Below are 19516 nucleotides of genomic sequence, written 5' to 3'. Positions count from 1 at the left end.
TTAAACATTTAATAGCGAGAAGGAAAATCTACAGGAAGAAAAAGAGGAGAGAAAGAGGTTGTTGCAAAGGACGGGTTATGACGGGAACAGGAGCGGTTCATACAGATGAAAATATTCTGCAATGACAGGCAGTTTTATCACAACCGGGAAGCAGAGGTAACAGGTTCGACTCAAGCTCGAACATAATCCAGGGCGGAGGTGAGGTGCAAGGGACATTTCTATGAAAAAGTGTAAAGAAGAGGAGAGAGTTTAGAGAAAGGGAGAATGGTTAGAATGAACAGATGGTGAGAGAGACAGTTAGCTGAAGGTAAGAAATTGGGTAGGACGAGAAGGGATGCAATTGTAGAGATAGAGAGAGATAGACAGGAGAGAATACGATCGAAGGGAGAAGAGACGGAGGAGCGAAAAATCTTGGGAGGATGAGGGTGATGATCGAGGGAAAAGATGGAGAAGATTTTTGGAGGAGGAGAGTGGTGACAGAGGGGAGGGACGGAGAACGAGAGATGAACAGAGAGAGAGGGAAAAAAGAGGAAGTGATTTGAACGAAAGCGAAAACGGAATGATAGAAAGTCGATGGATTGTCGGGTTTGAGATAAATATATACGGATGAAGTTCTGTGAGTGACGAGGAATGGCTGAGTGGGTGTTAAATAGGTGGAGCGAGAGAGGGATAAATAGATGGCGGCGGAAGAGTGGGAAAGATATGAAAATGGAGAGAGAGGAAGGGAGGCAGACTGGGCATTTAGCAGAGAAATTGGAGGAAAGGGAGAGACGGTTGGTGAGATGGGGGATGAAGCAGAGAATGTGGGCAGAAAGAGTGAGGTTATCAAGATAGGCTAGTGGGAGGAAAGTGGACTGGATGTAGAGGAAAGATGGGGACAGAAATGCATGTAGAAAAGAGAGTGTAGAGGAGTGGGAATAGAGAAAGTGTTGGAGGTGATGAGCAGGTGGAGGAAGGGAGTGGTTCAGACAGAACATCATTATGAGGGGAGAGAACTGGTAGGAACGATAAGTTGCAGGAGAGTATAGATGTTAGAGATGAACGTGAGGGAGTGGGGTGGATGGGAGAGGGGAAGAATGGGAGAGATGGAAGGAAGCGGTGAAGAGAGACAGTTGAGTAAGGGGGAGTGGATAGAGTGGAGTGGAGTGGTAGAGAGAGATGCAAGTGAGAGTTGGGAAGATTGGAGTAGTGATGGAGGGGAGAAGTGGAAAGAGGAAGCGAATGTACGTGTGTTAAAGTGATGAGAATACGGTGGAATCTAGAGAGTCGAGAAGGAAGAAATGATAAGATTGAGACATAGGCAGAGGTAACGCATTGGAAAAGTATGTGAAGAGCAAGAGTATAAGATGTGAAAGAATAGGACGTATGAAGGTAGCAATGGGAAAGAGTATATGGAACCGGAGGAAATAGCAGATATTAAGAAGGAGGATGAGCCGGATCTTTTAGAAAGCATCAAGTTGGATAAGACGCCGGGACAAGATGAGAGGCAACCCAGACTACCGTGGGAGGCGATGGAAAAGATTACTGAGCCTTTACTGATGATCCTTGCATCCTCAATGGGGACGGGAGAGGTTCCAGAGAATTGGAAGGCTGTGGATGTTGCTCCTTTATTCAAGAAAGGGAAAAGAGATCGACCAGGAAATTATAGACCAATGAGTCTCACCTCAGTGGTTAGTAAGTTGATGGAGAAGATACTGAGAGACAGGATGTATGAACATTTGGAGAAGTATCATACGATCATGAGTAGTCAGCTTGGCTTTGTCAATGGCAGGTCTTGTCTTACGAGCCTGATTGACTTTGCTGAGGACGTGCCGAGCCACATTGATAAAGGAAGAGAAGTAGATGTATTGTATATGGAATTCAGGAAGGCATTAGATAAGGTTCCCCATGCAATGTTTATTGAGAAAGTAAAGAGACATGGGATCCAAGGGGACATTGCTTTGTGGATCCAGAATTGGCTTGCCCATAGAAGGCAAAGAGTGGTTGTAGACTGGTCATATTCTCTTTTTTGAGGTCGGGCACCAGTCGAGTGCCTCAGGGTTCTCTTCTGGGATCTTACTCTTCGCGATTTTTTAATAAACGACCTGGATGAGGAACTAGAGTGACGGTTTAGAAAGTTTGCTGATAACAAAAATGTTGGAGGTGCTGTGGATAGTGTGGAGGGCTGTCAAAGGTTACAGCGCGGCACTGATAGGATGCAAAACTGCGCTGAAAAGTAGGAGATGGAGTTCGACCAAGATACGTGTGAAGTGTGAAGTGGTTAATTTTGGTAGGTCAAATATGATGGCAGAATATATTATTAATGGTAAGACTCTTGGTAGTGTAGAGGATTGGGCGGATCTTGGGGTTCGAGTCCACAGGACGCTCAAAGTAGCTGCGCAGGTTGACCCGTGGTTCAGAAGACGTACGCTGCATTGGCCTTCATCAATTCTGGAATTGCATTTAGGAGCCGAGAGATAATGTCATGGACTGGGCGCAGGGCAGATTTAGAAGGATGTTGTATGGATTGGGAACATGCCTTATGAGAATAAGTTGAGTGAATACGTCCTTTTCTCCTTGGAGCGACTTAGGATGAGAGGTGACCTGATAGATGATGGGAGGCAGTGATCGTGTGTATAGTCAGAGGCTTTTTCCCAGGGGTGAAATGGTTGCCACAAAAAGACACAGGGTTAAGATGCTGGGGAACAGGTACAGAGGAGATTTCAAGGGTAAGGTTTTTACGCAGCGAGTGGTGAGTGTGTGGAATGGGCTACCGGCAATGGTGGTGGTGTCAGAAACGATAGAGGATTTTAAGAAGCTTTTAGATAGGTACATGGAGCTTAGTAAATTAGAGGGATATGTAAGCCCAGTAAATTCTATGGTAGTGACATGTTCGGCACAACTTTGTGGGCGAAAAGCCTGTATTGTGCTGTAGGTTTTCTATGTTTCTATAAAAACGTCTTGCTGCGGGCGTTGCTGATGGAGATTTGCAGAATAATGAATGGTAAAGAACGGTGAGTTAACGTGTGGAGATGGAGAGAAGAGATAGATTGGAAAGAGTGAGTAGATGTAGGGGGGAGATGTAAATTGAGAGGAGAGTGTGAGTGTCGATGAAGAGAGGGAAATAAATGAAATGACAGAGAATGATGAAGGTGAGTGATTGGGCAGGATTTGCGTAGTGACCGAGCGGAGTAATAGAGTGCGATAGATGGAATGTGTGCTGAAGGGGAGAGAGTGGGGAAGAGGAGATTGCAAAGGGAACGTAAAGGTGGCGAGAGTGAACGGAAAAGATTACGTAGGGCAAGCGGGGTGCAGAAGTGGATAGATGGGTGGATAGAAAGGGGAAGTGAGAACGGATGGCGCGGAGGTACATACAAAAATAAAATCCACGATGCACCCTCAATCTCCCATCCCCACAGGCAGACGCACACACGACTGAAAATTCAAGGGGGGAGAGTGGTGATGAAAAGAGAAGGAATTGTGTGGAGTGTTAGAGAGAAAGAGATGAAGGTTATAGTGCGGGGATGATTGCAGTTGTGATAAGGGGGTGACAGACAGAGCATACAGAGAGTGCGTTTCTTGAAGGGGAGAGAGTTGGGAGGAGCGAGTGTACAAATTTATCGGTAAGTTGGGGGAAAAGTTTGTAGTATGTGTACAATTGCTGCAGACGGATCAATATATAATTCAACTGGGAATGTTTGCGTGGTTGCTTTTCTGCCTGAGTGGACGATTGTGAGCATCCTGACTGGCTGAATAACTCCCTTGTATGGGACCTGTTCTTCTTTCAATCGCTGGACTCTGCAGAGAGTGGTGCGGACACCCCGGCGCATCACTAAATGTGAACTTCCCGCTATTCAGTTCAGTTCAGTTTCAGTTTATTGTCATTTAGAAACCACAAATGCAATGCAGTTAAAAATGACACAACTTTCCTCCATAATGATATCACAAAAACACACGACAAAACAGACTACCCCAGAAAATTCACATAACGTTTGGTATTCCCGAATTCCAGAGTCCAGACAGGCTGCTGCATATTATTATCGCGCAACCAACTTAGCGTGTTCCCCGGAAAGGATCTCCAAACCCAGCAGACAACACAAGACGACACAGAATCACATCGCTACATAGAGTTATCGTTAACATATAGCTACAACAGTGCAGACAATACCGTAATTGATAAAAAAAGACCATGTGCACAGTAAAAATGGGCTGCCGGCAATGGTGGTGGTATCAGAAACGATAGGTGGCGCCTTGAACTTCCAAGGCGCCGCCGGACTCAACCTCGCAGACGCAGCACGCAATGAAAGCTCCGTCGGACCCAGCCTCGCAGAAACAGCACTCAGTGAAAGCGCCACGACCGCAGTGGACTCCGAATCCGTCGAATCTCCCAGACTCCGACCATCCCTTCCGGCACAGCCGCTCCGAGCACCATTCTCTGCCGAGCGAACTATGACACCCACCCCAATGGCCAACTGCAACGCGACCCCGAGGACTGGGGCCTGTTTTTCTTAACAGAAGCCCAGACCTCACAACAACAGCAACAATGAAAAAGGCCTTACTGGAGATTTCCAGATGTCCTTCTTGTTCCAACTTCCGTTTTTTTCATCAGATTAGGATTGTGCACGGCACTCCGCTTAACAGACACCAGGCATCAACTAGGAGTGGCCGCTACAAACTGCGTCGCTCCGCCAGCTTGCCATGTCAAGACTCTGACATCAGGACACGTACAAAGACAGGTGTGTAAAAAGGGCTGGACGGATCACTGGAGAACTGAGTCATCCCAGTCATAAACTGTTCCGAGTGCTATCAACCGGAAAACGATACCGCAGCATAAAACAAAACAGAACAAAGAGGTTCTGGGGCAGCTTCTTCCACCAGACCATCAGAACGCTTAATCCATCCTGAAGCCACTGTATTTCTATCTTACTCTATTTCTAACTGTACTATGTTGTACTTAACATTTAAGAGGAACTTGACTGGGAGTTTGTTTCCTCCGGGCGTGGTGAGGATGTAAGAAGAGCTGTCAGCGGAAGTGGAGGATGTGTGTGTGATTGCATTGAAGAGAAGTTTGAATAAGTCGATAGAATGGACGGGTAATTTGTGCTATGGTCCGGGTGAGTTTATGGGACTCGGCACAATGATAATTCAGTTCGGACTAAAAGGAGAAAAGTGTCTTTCCTTGACTCGAAATAAAGTGCAGATGAAAGGGAGCAGATACAATGGGTCTGCGCACACAGATTCAGGAACACATTCACGCTCAGCAACGGACATAGACACACACTAAGACAGACAAGCTGAGACAGAGAAACGAAGACACACACACACACACACACACACACACACACACACACACACACACACACACACACACACACGCACGCACACACACACACACACACACACACACACACACACACACACACAGAGGGAGAACTTTGTGAGCTAAAGTCTGATTGTGCACTCAAGTTTCCTGCTCTCTCCCTGAACACGTTCTGTATGTCTGTGAAATTGGAGATTCCCATATAGACAGAAAATGATTGTCTCGCTGCGGGTTTCAACTTCTTGCATGTGTGAATAAGGGTTTGTTTTTTAAGCAAGCATCAACAGCAAGGATATAAATCGCCTCAGTTTCGTTGAAGATATAATCTGTGTGCTTATCTCAAATTCGATTCATAATTGAGTATTTGTGTAGCAAACAAACAAGCACAGATATATGCTAAGCCTGTAACTGGGCCTCATCATGTCACTGAGAAAGGGAATATTTGTATTTCTGTCAGAATCCTGTAAAAAAAATCTTTCATGTTGCTCTGGCTTCCGGATTTTTGTAACTTTTCAATACATTTTCATGCTGTAAGTATTTCTAATTAAAACCAATTTACAACATTTACTTAAATTAAATCTACCGAAAAAAAAAATAAATTCAATTTTGGCTTAAGCCAGTTGTTTAACTGAAATTTATGCGTTTTTATGATTTTTCTGCGTTTATTAACAAAGGTTGATTTAAAAAAAAATAATTCTCTACCCAAAAGAGCATTGACAATTATTGCTGTATTGTTATGTCTACAACTTACTTATAACACGAACGCACCATGAGCTGCAGATATAACATAGTTTCCACAGGGTTTCCCCGAGAGCCTAAAATTATTTCATGGGTTGTTCCAGGGCAAAAAAAGAAGTTGATACTCAACTACTGTAAACTCAACGCATACAGGCCCTCAAAGATTTACTCTGTCAATCTCTGTTCAAACTCCTCTTATGTGTAGCCTCCGTGCCCCCAATTTACCCGCATTCGCCTCGGGTGAACCGCCGTCGCCCGCCAACAGTGCAATTGCAATAATGTGGTGCCCTGGCCCCAGTATACGCTCGCCACACAGATATCAGACAATTAATAAATGTAAAATAAAAATTAATGTAATTTTATGGCTATTACTTAGTGATGGATCAGGTGAAACACATAATCGAAAGCCGCAAAATCAGTAAGTTTATTAGCTTGTGCACTTAATAATTTAATACTTTGGAGCTCACGCCTCCGGTTCCATCCACAATGATATTCGGAGCCCTTGGCCACTGTCAGAACCGCCAACGTCCAGTATCTGCCGCCCAGGGACCGCTGTCCGCTCCTCACACGTCCGACCTCCTCGCTTGCCTCCCGAAAAGACCGCGAACTCCCGCTCCGCTCACACATACGAGATAGCATAACAGTTCTCCATTGGTTAGTTCCCCCCATATCTGCAGTTATAACCCAAACATTCCAGCTACAGAAACCCAAAACAGCATTAGGTAACGTTGCAGAGAAGCCATTTCATTATAACAATAGAGGGAAGCCATTTTGTTACCCTGAGCAGTTAACACAACAGTTAATGGTAATGCGACCCTACAGCCTCTCCAAACCGAATTTAGTCATGACCTCATGACGCTCAGCAGATTTACCAAACCTTCCTACAAAACCCAACCCAGCTGCAGAGAGCAGTGACATAACTCCTCAAAACACTGGAGATCACACCCTGTCCCCAGGGTGCTATCTGGGGGAGGTGGGATGGCCGCCTACTACTCTATGACATGGACACTCCCTCTTCTAATTCCGCCAGCTCGGACATTACAGGAGACTGATGGAAACTAGAAGGCGAACCTTCCCGCGAGCGGTCACCCAAACACCTCTGCACCTCGGAATCCTCTATCTCTTGCTCGGGCCAAACAACATCCTCTACAACGCCCTGTGGTACCTCCGACGGCCCATCACTAGCCTCCCATCTAGCACTGTGGGGGAAGGCCCAGGAACCCTCCCCTGCATCACGGACCCCTCGGTAAACGGCCACATGCTCCAATCGTCCAAGTCAACATTCTCCAAGTCAGTGTAATTCACAGGGGCTGGGCCCAGGTCTGTCTTTTCCGTGGTGGGCTCTTCTTCCCGCCCTACCTCTACGTCTCGGCCCAGAGGTAACAGGTGCTCTAATGCAGAATCTTGACGGGCCACTTCCCATCCTCGGACCGCGCTCGGAAAACCGGTAAGGTGGGCAGCTGACCCTCCACCACATAGGGCTTGTCTGACCTGGGATCAGCCAGCTTCTGCTTCCCAAGTCGTCCCAAATTCCTTATGAGGACTCGTTCTCTCGGCAGGAGTTGGGTGAATATCACTTTCTGGTCAAAACTCTTCTCATCTCCCCGATTCTGCTTGGCAGCCTCTTCCTCAGCCAACTCATAAGCCCTTTTGCAACTCTTTCTTCATAACAGAGTCATACTTCAGTTAAGGCTTCGGCGATGCTTCATCCGCGGCAGTCCCGAAACAAGGTCGATGGGCAACCTTGCCGAGCACCCGAACATCAGATATTATCAGATAATAATAATCAGATAAGAGTTCCCAGTAGCGTCATTGCGTGTACTGTTTTAACAGTGACCCGGATGTCCAATATGTTGACTTCATCGATTCCTTTTGCTATCTCCAGAGTCGCGAGCATGTCTAGCAAGGTACGATTAAAGCTCTGCGGCTTGGGGTCGCCCTGCGGATGATAGGACGTGGTCCTCTATTTCTTACCATAGAGAAGCTTACTTTCAAAGTCCAGTCCCTGGTCAATATGTAAGCGCCGGGGATGGCCACATTGTAGAAAATACATCTCCCATAGCACTTTCGCCACTGTAATCGCCCTCTGATTCTTGGAGGGAAACGCTTGAGCATGCCTGGTGTAGTGGTCTATGATGACTAAGACATTCACCGTGTTGCTGGTATTGGTTTCTATGGCCAGGACATCCATACACAGCAGATCCAAAGGCCCCCGCACTCTGCTCGTGCGGCAAAGGAGCTGCCTGCACTGGTAGCGTCTTCCGGCCTATGCAACGTGTGCAGGACTAGCAATACACTTCGACCTCCGACCTCCGACCTCATTCGGGGCCAATAAAACTGTTCCTTGAGCAACACGTAGGTCTTCTCCAGCCCAAGTGTCCAGATTCATCACGCAGTGACTGCATCACAACCCTCCGATACTTCTCAGGCAGGACTAGCTGCCAACGCCGATGTCCGTTCGGGGTGACGTTACCCGGTATAACATTTGGTTCTTCAGCCTCAAACGAGGCCATTATTTCAGTAACAGAGACACTGAGCCGTGCTGTGTCTTCTCCACCTGGGCCACGTCCCCTTTCTCAACTGCGTACCGAATAGTGCCAATGCCAGGGTCGTCTCACTGAGCAGCTGTCACTTCCCCAGGATTTACTTTGGCAGCTGTCGGGTCTTCAGAGCAGTCATCTCACCGTAAACTAGGGGTAAGGTGTCATTGGATGCCCCTAATGGATCCACAGAACGATCTGGCCTCTCTTTTCCTCGGTCTACACGGTGATAGCAAACTGACAAGCCTTCACCCTGGTTGCAGGAAAGCTCTCCCACTCCTCGTCCCTCTTCAGGTCCTCATCCCTCCGTCGGGACAGAACATATACAGACAGCGCGACCAACCAGTGATGACGGGTGGCGTCCAGTTTCGCCGGGGTCAGGAAGTAGGTAAGCGGGTTGTTGTCCGTGCACACCTCAAACTTGGCCCCGCAGAGATAGTCCCTCAGCTTATCCACCACCGCCCACTTTAACGCCCGAAAATCCAACTTGTGGGTGGGATAGTTCCTCTCGAGGATGACAAACTCTGGCTGAAAAAACTATCAGCCCCGCGCCCGGATTCTGATACAGGACGGCCCGTAACCCCGGCCGGCTGACATCGGCGTGCTGCACACTGGGAAACTGGGGGTCAGCAACAGCAGGACCGGCGCATGAGTCAGCTTCTCTTTCATTGACTGAAAAGCCGCTTCACATTGATCATCCCATCTCTGTCTGAACGGTTCTGACGGCTTCAAATATTCTGCAGCCTCCCGTCTTCTTCTCCCTTTTCCTTTCTATCCCAGAGGAGGGTAGCCACGCAGAAGTTGGTTCAAGGGGTGGGTCGCCTTGGCGTAGGCCTTCACGAATCTCCGGTAGTATCCACAGAACCTCAAGAAAGAACGCAGAGCGCTCACAATCTGAGATCTCGGCAAGGTGGTAACCGTTTAGATCATAGTCAGGTCGTATCTACTCCTCCCAAGAGATTATATGTCCAACATAGCTAACAGACGTCTGGCAAAACTGGCATTTGTCCAGGGAATGTTTTAACACTTCATCTTTCAGTCGGTTTAGCGGCTTCATTAGCCTCGGTTCCTGTTCTTCCAAGGTGAATAAAAATACCATCAGGTCGCAGAAATATACATGCGATACAAACAAGTTCATATACCACACTGTCCTCTCCATCACTTTCTGGAAGGTGGCACGGAGCCCCAATATACACTGGGGTACCCGTTTCAATCTGATAAAACCCCTGACGGCATCTAAAGGCCGCCTTCTCCATACAAAGGCCTCATTCCTCGCTATCCACTCCACTCCTCAAATCCAACTCTCGAAACCACTTCGCCCCACTCAGGAGTTCAGCGCGTCGGCCACCCTATAGACTGTATACTGGTCAGGGACGGTGCGCCTATTCAGGGTCCTATAGCCGACACATCTACCCACCTTTCTTCCTGGCCACGAGTATCGAAGATGCATAAGGGCTGCCGGACTCCTAATGTTCCCAGCTTTCTTCAACTTACACAAATGCTGCCTCACATCCTCCACGTCTGCAGAGGCCTGTCGCCGCGACCTTTCTCGAACCGTGGTGTCACCCGGATGGTGTGGCGAGTGCTCCTGGAACAGCCCACGTCCAACTCGCTTAGGGAAAACGAGCCTGTGCATCACCGTCATCGGGAACAAATGCGCTAGGGGCATCCCTCGTTTTAAAGTGACCTCCCGTTGCGTGGTGTTCCCGGTGACGACCATCATCCAACGTGCTTATACCGCCGTGAGCCTCTGCAGCTAGGGTCTAACCAGTAGCGCAGCCGGGAATCTCGATTTCCCCTAGCAATCTTCCGTGGTGTACACTAAAAGGCCTCACCTTCAGGCGCTCCGGAGTATCTGGGGATCCCCATCACTCTCGCTACTTCACTGGGCTCACCACGCAGTTCCTGTTTCAAATGCCGTGTCCCGCCCGTTCGAACACACACTTCCTTAAAGGCAGCTTGAAACATAAGGTGCACCGACAGGATCTCACAAAAAGCCCTGACCCGCTTTCTCCTTGCAGGCCCAAAGGAGTCTACGCATAGTAGGTGTGTTGCACCCCACTAAAATTGACACACATCCTGTCGCAACTGTGTCTGGGCAAACGAGCACCAAGGCGTCATGAGCTTCAGACACTCCCAGCTTGGCTTCGAGGAACTCCAGCCATACGGACAATCAACCCTGGTATGTGTAATCACCAGCACTGACACCCCATGTTTCCAAGGCACTGAAGGGCGTCAAAGGTAAATGCGACAAATACTGATCGTGGAATGACCGGTACAATAGCGAGACCTGTGATCCCCGTGTCGCGTATGGCTTTTGCATACCCTCCAATCGGATTGACACGCTAGATCGCGGTCCCACCAATCCTTCTGGGATAGGGTCTTCTCCTCTCGGAGGTCCCGTAGCACATCGCTGGAAACATGTTTTCCCGGAGACTCCAGGCTATTCCCTCACTGGGTCTCCTCTACGTTTCCCGACGCTCCCCCTTTCCTGCTGGGGCAACCGTGGAATCTCCCCCCGAAGGGCTTCCGGCTGGTCGTATTCCCGCCTGAAGTGGTTGGCGGGATTCAGCGTCGAAATTGGGTTGGCGGGATTCAGCGTCGAAATTGGGTTGGCGGGATTCAGCGTCGAAATTGGGTTGGCGGGATTCAGCGTCGAAATTGGGTTGGCGATGACAAGAGCGAGAAAAAGGTGAAATAAGAATAACCGGTTGTGTTAACTTTGTCACTGGTAGGAACTGCACGTCGTGGGCTGCCCGTGCTGTGGCTCTCTTGGGCTCTGAACCATTTTCATTCACCCCACGGCCACATCCTCCAAGGACAGCCAGCTCTCTAGTGTCAAGATGGAAATCACTGCAACCTCCTCCGAGAAGAACTTAGATATGTTGTTTTTTTTATCTTTTTATTGAAGTTCATTCTCAAACAAACATTTCCATAAGATGTATTTCAGACACTGTACATATATATTATATAATCATATGTATCAACAAATTATTTATCTGAGGTATGCACTTATAGAAAAGAGTGGAAAGGAAAAAAAAACAGCAAAAGGAAAGAACTATGTACAAGTGGGGAGTGATCTTTTTTTTTCCAACATATTCACTAATTTGTGAGAATGAAATCAGGCCTATGAGGCATTATGTAGTTAAACTATTCTTCCCAGCATAAATTATTTTTTTCCAGCTTATGATTAACAAATGCTGTTATCTTCTCCATTTCGTAAATGTCCATTGTAATTTCCGTCCATGTATTTAAAGATGGGCTCTCCGTTGATAACCATTTCCGAGTAAGAGTCTTTCTACCAGCCACCAACAGTATATTCATCAAATATTTATCTCTTTTCAACCATTCTTGAGGTATATATCCAAAATATGCGGTCTTACTCTCAAAGGGTATTTCACATTTAAAGATGTCTTTTAGAGCATAGTGTATCCCACTCCAATAGTTTTTGATAACAGGGCAGTCCCAAAAAATAGGATAATGATTTGCATTTTAGTCTGGGGAGTAAAACAAGAATTAACTCATTTTAAAATTCGCTGTACCACTCTGCCGTATACCCATCTGAACCGGATGACTTGCTAAATTTAAGCCTACTAATTGCAGCTTTTTAATTCAAGTTCAGTTATGTCAGTTGTCATCGTTCTATTTTGTTCTTTGCTTAAAGTGGGCGACTCTAGAGAAATCAAGAAGGTATCAATTTGGGTTCTGCTTCCCCTTGGAACTTCGGAATATAGAGTTATATAAAACACTTTAAAAGCTTCTTGAATTTCACTTTGCTTAGTGTTTTTATAATTTGCGTTTTATCAATTTTTTTATCATTTTTATCATTGGTCCATAATTCTATGAATTTTATTTTCTGCTATCTTTTTTTCTTCACTTTACACGCCAGTATTTTTCACAGATATCGATTCAGTTACATAACGTCTCTGTTTGAGAAACATATAGTTTTTCCTGTTTTCTTGCATAGCCAAATTATTTATTTCATTCCTAATTCTTGTAATTCCCCCTAATGTATCCTGTGCTGAATTCAATTTGTTTCTCTAGTTTCTTCAGCCCATTTTGTAATCACTCTAATGTTTTATTCCATTTTTTTGTTATATGAAGATATCGCTATAATTTTTTCCTCTTAAGACCTCCTTCAGAGTATCCCATGAAATGGGAGGTGAAACCTCTCCATTATAATTAAATTCTAAATAGATACCAATTTATTTTTCTTAATTTGTTCCTTAAAGTACGGATCATTGAGTAGACATAAATTTAGTTTCCAAATAGCATTCTTTAGTTGTAGGTCAGAATCAACAGATAAATGTCTAGGTGCATGGTCGCTTGCATCTATTGTCCCAAATCCACATGTGTTTATTGTGTCTTTGTCTTTTCCAAATGTTATGAAATAGTTTCCTCTTGTATATACAGAATGGGGAGCAGAATAGTGAGTGTAATCCGTTCTGTCAGGGAAAAAAATCCCTCGATATATCAAGTAAACCAACATCTTCAAAACGTGTATTAACTTTCCTATGTAAAAATTTTGTTTCATAGGTTTTTCTATTAGAAGAGTCTAAGTTTGGTTGTAATTGTAAATTTAAGTCTCCTCCACATATCAGGAGACCTTCTGTTTCCGTTACCATAATATCTGTAATTTTCTGAAAGAATCCAATATCACTTCCTGGGAGTGCGTATATATTCAATAGAGTAACTGAATTGCCGTCTATTTTCCCCCTTGCCAGAATATATCTGCCCATTTTATTTCCCATTCTGAACACTTATTTTTAAAAATTTAGCTTACTTGAGATAAGAATAGCAACTCCTGTCCTATGTTCCTGATTTATATGAGGAGAAAAACAGATTAGTGAAACCCATTCTCTTTAGTTTTTATGTTAATTATCACTTAAATGAATTTCCTATAAATATGATACATGGGCTTTTTCTTTCTTTTCATTTTGCATAAAATCCTCTTACGTTTGATTGGATTTAACAGCCCATTTACTTTAAAAGAAATAAATTTTATTGTTGTTTATTAACTAGTTGAATAATTGACGTGAGCGGACATTCCACTGCGCTGATGAATTGCTCTCTGAACTTGGACTGAGTTACCCCATAAATAACTGTGTTTGTGCAGCAACTTAATATAATCAGCATGTATCCCGATGTTGAAATATTAATTCAGAATCTCTGTAATTTTGATCCAATTTGGCAATGATATAGTAAAGGAATTCTGCAACACTCACCGACCACAAGATGATGAAGCTTCCGGAGATTGTGAGAAGTAAGATCACAGACCTCCCCCTGCTCTCCATCTCCGGGTCACTGCGGTTCTCCGCCTTGCTCTGACCCCTCAGCCCCTTACGGACGCGACTAGTCACTTAAATGTGTCTGACTGTCAGAGCGTTGAACAGCAGCGATACACGAACGGTAGTAACAGTGTCAGAATGATAGAATGATAGAAAACAATCTATATCTCACCCACCCGGGTTCCGTATAGTTTCCAGGCTTTGGAATACAGTCCCAGGGTATATTGTCAATCACATTTTCACGATTATAGATAAAGAAGATTGGAACATTATGGAAACAGAACAGAATGCCGGTTGTTGTCAGAACAACAGCCACAGTTTCCTCGGTCCAATTCTTTGTTTTCCGATTCTGACAACAGATGGTGACAAACTGATCGAATGTGAAGGTGACTGTGAACCAGACAGAACAGTCTGTGGCTGCCTCTCCCAGGACAGAGATCGCACTGCATACCGGGGTGATGTCGAGGAACGTTCCAGGGAAGTAATAATAACTGATTTGCCACAGTATAACATCAAAAGTTACGGTTAGTAGATCCGCCGTTGCCATGGCCACCAAGTAGCGAGTAGATTAGCTGGAGAGTCCGCACTTTCCTCGGTACAGGATCACAATCGCCACTAAATTCACAGGGAGGGGGGGGCAGCAAAAAGGAATGAGTGAATTACTGTCTCGCCGCTCGGTGCGTTGCTGAAGAGAGATAAGCTAGAAATTGAGAACAATCTAACTTTGCAGACAACTCATTTCAGGAAGTTTAAAATGTATAAATATAGTCGCAAATGTCTCACTCGCGTGCAAAGGGTACGGTACTCGGTACCAGTAGAGATGAGTGATCAGGAAGGAGACATTGTCAGCTGATCGCCGATTCAAATTTACTCCCCCCGTTCGCACGACTTCGTCCCCTCCCCACCTCCACTTCGCCATCTGGGTACCGGAGCCTTGCTTGGCTCGCTTCCTTGATAATCTCCAACTAGCCTTGACAACGTTTCCTTCTCCCTATGACAAGGAATTGGACTAGAAAATTTCAATTTTTGCTGACCATGCTGAATGTTTCTGATATTTTGGGCGGCAGTTCTTAAACGATCCCACTTCCAAAGAAACGACAATACGGATACCTCAAATAATCTTCTTTTTTTGTGGGTTTCCTCCAAATTGCTGCATCATTATTCAAAATGCTTCGATGCTTCTTGTTCCAGAGCTGGATAGCGCATAAACCTTACCCGGCCTGATACTTATGAGACACCGTTTGCTTGGCTCTTAATTCTCTCGTCACTTCACGGACAATGGGGCGTGAAAACCAACTACGGTACACTAAAACGCACACAGACCCTTATTTACAATTGCCGTACTCGTAGTATAACACGGAAGTGATGTTCATAACTCTCCCCGGAGAGTCACCGAAGTTTAGAGCACGATAAGCTATTGATACGGAATAACACGAAGTAACCTGTGAAGGTGCCGAGAGTGCTGGATTATCGGTGTTTACTTTGAAAATGGCTTTGCCTTTTGAGAAATCAAAACATGAATTTGTGACATGAATCCACAAAATGAATCCATCTCCCCGATCTTCAACACGACATCTGTTTCAACTGCCGGTTTATTTTCATCCGAATCCACAGGTTAAACTGCAAGGGAACTTGTGAACGAACTGGCGGTTTTGTCATACCGTCGGCACCGCACTCACTGATACACCGGAATCACAACGTTGTCGGTAACTGAACGAGTCCAAAGGCCGCGCACATGGAACTCCAAATGTTAGTTAGCCGATGATCTTACCTGGAACACCAATAACAGCAATAATCATGTACCATTTCTTTCTCACAATATAAAATGCTTCAAGCATGCTGAGTGAGACTCAACGTCGTACAGCTGCTCGCAATCTCGCTGAAGAAGCTCTGAGCTGATAAATCATTCATTTATACTCGCTCCAGCACACTGAATATTCAATACTACACAGGTTGACGTGTCTTCCAACAATTGGGTTAAAAATAAACATGATGTAATTCAAAGTAAAATCACAATGGTGATAGCGTATGGATAGTTTGGCACGAAATTGCAAAATTTCAAACATGAAGAAATAACGATCCGAGAATTCACTGAATGTTGTTGCGAAACATTGTCAGACTCTTCTCAGATTCATCATTATTATTATTGAACTTGTCGATTCCTAGACTCCATAGACTTTGTCACCATGGACCAATGCTGTCCTGACAATTTGCTGTTCTGCTTCACTCTGGAAGTTGTCTCCATTATAGATCACAGCAACAGAAATATAAACAAGAATATGTTGTTTGTCCGTTACTGTACTCTAGTGAAAAGCCCAAAACTAATATCGTATCCAGGCTTACAAAGATGCTGAACGCACGCATATCATTAATCAAATTAATGAGAGCATGGAGAAAATTCCAGAAGAACTCAACAGGTCAGCTGACATCTTTTGAAATGACGGAACAGCCGGCCTTTCGGGCCGCGAACCTTCTTCAAGTCAATTAAAGCTCCGTCAAGTAACTGAGCTCCATCAACAGAAGCGGAATTCCCCGTGTCCAGTCATTTCAATTCCAATCCCCATTCCCGGTGCGACATGTCGGTATATGAGCTCCTCTGGTGCCTCGATGAGGCCACTCACAGACGGCAGGGGTAACCGCACATATTCCGTCGTGGTAATCTCAAATTTTATGGCACAAACATGGATGTCTCTATTTTCCAGTGTTTCATCCTCCTGTTTCCATTTTCCTCATTTTCCACTCTGGCATTTTAATCTCCTCGTCATTTACCTACTACTTCCGCCTAATGCACCATCCCTACTTCCCTTTCTCCCATGATCCACTCTCCTCTCATATCTGATTCATTCTTCCGCAGCTCTGTGCCTTCTTCACATCACTTTCCAATCACTTAGTTTGTCCTTCTTACCCAACCATCTGGCTTCACGTATCACCTTCTAACTTTCCTCCCTCCCGCTTCCCCAACGATTTTATCCCGGCATCTTTCCTCTTAATGGCCAGCTCTGTTGACGGGTCGCGGCCCGAACAGTCAACTATTTATTCATTTCCAAAGAATCATTGCTAAATATTTCTATTTTTACCCCGATACCCAGCCCGATACATTTTTCCATAATCTCCGCCTCTGCCAGGATAAGGTCACTTTCAAGTTGGAGGAGCAACACCTTTTATTCCGTCTAAGCAACGACCAATCATAAGGCGGGAACTTAAATATCTCTAAATTCCATTATTTCCCCATCTGCCTGCCCGTCCCGCTTCGTTTCCCCACTCTAACCTCTTCTCCTGTACTGCCTCGGTTCACAAGCATGATTCCGGGAATGAAGAGGTTAATATTTGAGGAGAGTTTGGCAACTTTGGGCCTGAAATCACTAGAACTTAAAAGAATGTGTGGCGATCTCATTGAAACCTGCCCAATGTTGAAAGGAGTAGATAGGCTGGATATGTAGATGATCGTTCATCCGACGGACGTATCTGGAACAGGAGGGCGGTGGGGGCCAAGTCCGTGGGTATATTTGAGATGGAAGTTAATCCTTCCCTGCTTGGTCAAAACATCAAATCATATGGCCAGAATAGAGGTGTATAGGTTTGAGTGGGATCCGTGATCAGACATGATGGAATGGCGGATAGACTCAATGGGCCGAATGGCCTAATTCTGCTCATATTCTTTTTGGCTGAACCTCAGCTCCGTATTCATTTCCATAGATGTTGCCTCACCTACTGAGTGGTCCGGCATTCCTGGTTGTCCTCTTCCCCCTCCACCCAATCCTCTTGTTCTGACATCTTCCCCCATCATTTTTGCAGCCCAAAACTGGGTCGCGGTCTAAAGGGCAAATGTTTATTAATTTCGATAAAAGCTGACTGACGTGCTGAGATCCTCCAGCATTCTGTGTGTGCATCAAATTGATGCAGTCCGTCACAAGGTAAAGCAGCTCTTATCGAAGCTCACGGCAGTATGAAGCAATGTAATTCAATCACCGCATGCAGGATCGTCCAATCATTGCAAACGAATGAGATTACAGAGCTTCTGTATTCACTACATCTGATCCAACAATGACAGACCAGAGTTCTTTGACTTCTTCAACATTGAGAGTGTTCAGTTCCCATACTACCTTAGAACTTGCTCAGGCAGCGTAGGAACATATGGCAGGAAGGCAGAGGGCTTCCAGCTCGAGTCGCTGGATGGTAAAGTTGTCATCTGTCTCCCTCCACTCTTAGAGAGCAATGAATGTTTGAATAACCGCACCGAGATCCCGACGCCAAGCGCAGTGCGACACCAACCGCATCTCCACCCCATCGCCAGGCACATCCCAGAACTGGATCCAAAATCAGAAATACCCCTGCTACTCGGAAGAGACGTTCTCTGGTGCACAAAGTCAGGCAGCAGGACAATGGACCACACGACACCTCCTTTGCCCAAAGCCTGGATCTGGGCTGGGTGGTGATAGGAGAGGTGTGCCTTGGCAATGCATACAGACAAATAGTTAACACACTCAAGACCAACATGCTGGAGAGTGACCGCCATTGAATTTTTCAACCCTACAGAAGCTTCATGTGCATGCAGAAAGCACGACAAGGCTTTCACAAGGGTAGTAAAGTAACCGACAAGACACTGGGATAGTTAGTCTTCGCTCAAACTGAGCATGATAATAAACTTGCTCCATCTGCACAAGACGACATCTTCTTAAAAATAATGGACCCCAGGTGTTCAGAGACGAAACAAACAACTGAGTTGCCCGACTACCTTTCAGAGAACCAGGACAGCGCTTCCCAAGCAACGAAGGAACAGTCAGTCAAGCTGTTCAGATCTTTGCAACGAACCCTGAAAAGGATACTTGAGATGCAGCAACAATAGGTAGCATTCATGGAGAAGATCTTCGCTAATGGAAAGGCCGAGGTAGCACCGCCACTGAGGAGTGCTGGTACCTCCCAACGTTTGAGGTTTACCACCCACAAAAGCCCAATCAGATCAGTGTGGTCTTTGAATGCAGTTCTCAGTGCGCTGGTACCTCCCTTTATGACGTGCTCCTCACAGGCCCCAACCTCAACAATACACTTCTTGGGGTCCCGCTGCGCTTCCGGAAGGAGAAGGTCGCAATCCTAGCGGACATCCAGCAGATGTTCCATTGGTTCTTAGTACAGGAAGACCATAGAAATTCCCTCCTTTACTTACGGCACAAGGACAATGACATTAACAAGGAAGTCTTTGAGTACCGGATGAATGTCCACGTTTTCGGCAATAGTCCATCAACTGCCGTGGCCATCTATGGGCTGCGAAGAGCCATCAGAGAGGGCGCACAGGAGGACGGCGATGACACCGTTATGTTTGGAGAAATGCACTTCTATGTCGACGACGGCTTGATATCACTACAGAAAGAAGACGGAGCAATCGATCTACTCCGACATACACAAGCCTCACTCGCTGAGTCAAACCTCCGCACGCACAAGTTCGCATCAAACTGTCAGACAGTAATGGAGACTTTCCACACGATGACTGCTCCGGCAATCAAAGACCTAGATCTAGATGGAGAAACCATACTCACACAAAGGAGTTTGGGCCTCCTTTGGGAGATTACAACTGACACATTCACGTTCTCCGTGCCGACCGCGATCAAGCCATTCACCCGCCGTGGAGTTCTCTCCACTGTCAACAGTGTTTT

Source organism: Hypanus sabinus, unplaced genomic scaffold (assembly GCF_030144855.1).
Source record: "Hypanus sabinus isolate sHypSab1 unplaced genomic scaffold, sHypSab1.hap1 scaffold_129, whole genome shotgun sequence".
In the NCBI taxonomy this organism is placed as follows: domain Eukaryota; kingdom Metazoa; phylum Chordata; class Chondrichthyes; order Myliobatiformes; family Dasyatidae; genus Hypanus; species Hypanus sabinus.
This window is presented reverse-complemented; position numbering follows the sequence as displayed.